This window comes from Trachemys scripta, chromosome 7, assembly GCF_013100865.1.
Source record: "Trachemys scripta elegans isolate TJP31775 chromosome 7, CAS_Tse_1.0, whole genome shotgun sequence".
NCBI classification, from domain to species: Eukaryota; Metazoa; Chordata; order Testudines; family Emydidae; genus Trachemys; species Trachemys scripta.
Window position 1 is genome coordinate 87,327,162 of NC_048304.1, and position 2,847 is coordinate 87,330,008.

The following is a 2,847-nucleotide window of genomic DNA, read 5'->3' on the forward strand; positions in this document are numbered from 1 at the left end:
CAGTTTTGCAACTTTAAACAATACCAATTCATCTTAAACTTATAAAATAAAAATTTTACACAGCAGGAGTGTTCTTCAGCAAATTTGACTAAATTATTCATAGTTGAATAATTCCACTTAAATAACCTTTTGCCTGGATTACTTACAGACATTCCTACCAAGTTTTACTGCTTGATTCCCTCCAGTAACTATAGAGTTAACTTTTCACTTTCTTTCTTTCAACTTCCTCAAACTGTGATTGCCTGCTTGTTTGGGCCCGATCCTTTTTTCTTTGCTGCATTATTTCTTTCCATGGGCACAGGCATTGTTTCACTACCAATTTAGCAAGGAGGGTGGGCATTATGACTAACCCCCCTTTTCTTTATTTATATACACCAATTTATATACACACATTACATCTAGATGCATCTTACTTAATAACAACTTTAATTCTTTATGTCTGGACTTAATACAATCTTTTCTTGAGGCGATAATAACCCCTCAGCACTGGTGCATTATAAAAAAGAATAATAACAGGGCTAGGGACAAGGGAGAGGAAAAAAGAACAATAGCATGAACAGCATGATAAAACGGGGGAGTTACACTTACTGACCATAGGAATAATGACTTTTTGTTAAATCAAGGAGGTAACAACAGATTGGATTCTTCCTTGGCCTGTTTTGATATAGGGTACTGCTGCACCTTGGGAAGGGTTCTTGTTGGGTTTAGGCCAATCTTAACGGCTTGGGCAGACCCAATGCACCCAACCTGGTTGGCATGATCGGCTCACAAAGCCCACAGGGAGGGAGAGACCTTAACCAGCAGTTCCTGTTGCAACGAGGAAGGGCTGGGGTCAGTTTTCTCCCATAAACTGCCAGGACTTCATTGTGAGCGGGACCAGGCACGTCCAGATACACACCATCTGGGGTACAGCAGATTATACAATTTAATTTACACAGCAAGTCTTTTCCCAAAAGGTTAACCGATAAACAAGGACTAAAAGAAAAATTGACAATAACAGGTCTATAAGATCGTCAGGAGGTGTGGAGGGGATACTCCAAAGGGGCTTTGCCTCCTGAAGGGGTCTAGATGAATAGAGCGATATCTGCTGGCCAGCGGGGTTACGGAAAAGAGTCAATTTCCTTTTTATCTTTTTTTTTTTAAGCTTTTCTTGGGAGTCCTTGGGACTCCCTACTTGAGATTTATGGTGCCGTTTTACTGTTTCCTTACACCAATAAAAATATACATCAAACTGATCTTGTCCGACTTTGTTGGCAAGAAGTGCGCCTCTGAGGTGCACAATCCTGTCAAGGTCAAAGCTTTCTTCTAATGGAAATTACAAATTTTTATCATCTCTGGTATACCAATTACATTTACATTCCTGGAGTCTACCTGATTGTAGGGTTTTGGTCAGCTATCCCGAGGTTACCGACTGTGAGATCCAATCTCTCAATCCCTAGGTTTCCGATAGCGTCTTCCTAAACCTATAATCCCTTTTTCCCTGATTCCTGGAGTCTACCTGATTGTAGGGTTTTGGTCAGCTATCCCGAGGTTACCGACTGTGAGATCCAATCTCTCAATCCCTAGGTTTCCGATAGCGTCTTCCTAAACCTATAATCCCTTTTTCCCTGAACAATATCAGGCCACTCACACGGGTCATAGGGCTTGCTTTAGAGACATTCCTGGTCGTAAGCCTCAAGGCCTCGCAGAAAGCTCTGGGCGTCTTCCTACGACCCTCATTCGTTTTCAGTCATTCACACTTGCACACAAACGCTGAGGTAAGGCCTAAAACCAAGGCCTATCCTTGTGGGAACCCCGACTCCCCGCCACTTACCCGTGGCTCCTCCCGGGAAACCAAAAGGTTGTCAGGCGAGTCTGGCAGCAAAAGGTCCGTATCCAGCTTGCTACTCACCCGACCCAGGGCCTACGGACAGTCCTCCACCGATAACCCAAATAGAGATTTAAAAGGTCTCTCACCTATCAAGTGCCGGCTGGGTTCGGAGGGGAATGGTCCGCGGTCTCCTGGTCCGGTGGACAGTCTGTGGATCCGAGTCACGGCACCAAGATTGTTGTGGAAAAATGACCACGCGTTGTGTTTGAATCAGAATCGCCTGAGGCCTTTTTATTTTCATGCATGCATGGGGGGTACCAGTAAACTAGCAATCCCCCTGATTACAGAATCTTGCACAGCTTATATAGCATAAAACCACAATTACATGATACATACTGTCTTATCAGCATTATTGCCATATTTGGAATACACTCTCCATAAAAGGAATATAGCTTAGCAAGCTTTCCTATTTTTCACAGTCTGCCTTATTGCGGTTTCTAAGCTTTCCTGTTTTTCACAGTCTGTCCTACTGCAATTTCCAGACGTCTCCAAAACTGTCAATGCAGCACTATGAATCACAGGTCTTATAATTATAGATAGTTCTGCTTTTATACTTTTCCTCTATTCTGCCTCTAAAAACCTTTCACCTACAATAGACTTCACTAATGTTCAGGTCTGAACCAAAGTTCAGGCCCGAGACAACTAAAGTTTAGGCCCTAGCAAACTTTTTCCTCCACAGCACAGAGTTTGTTTATTGTGCTGCACACTATGATGGCAGGTAGTCTGCATTTCTGGTTATTACAACATGTAAATACACATGTGAAATAAAATGTTGAATTTGCGCATAAGGCTGCAATAACAAGTTTTATTATTTGTGATAGTAAAAGGGGCACAAACATGGGGCATGTGATGATATTCATTATTCTTTAACTTTCAAAATAAAAATTTGCAAACTGTCTTCCCAGTAATCCATAACATGAATTACAGTACATGGATAGTATTGATAAAATGTGTAACACATCTCCATATATTTAATG

The 2,847-nt window shown here is 41.9% G+C and overlaps 1 long non-coding RNA gene across 1 annotated transcript; it reads right to left on the minus strand.

Annotated features, from left to right (window-relative positions):
• Nucleotides 1–377: 377 nt before the first annotated feature.
• LOC117880925 lies at nt 378–2,346 on the minus strand. Its single transcript, XR_004646642.1, has 2 exons — nt 1,499–2,346; nt 378–1,371 (listed from the first exon to the last, which is right to left on the minus strand). It is a non-coding gene; the product is annotated as an uncharacterized LOC117880925 (long non-coding RNA).
• Between the last annotated feature and the right edge of the window lie 501 nt (nt 2,347–2,847).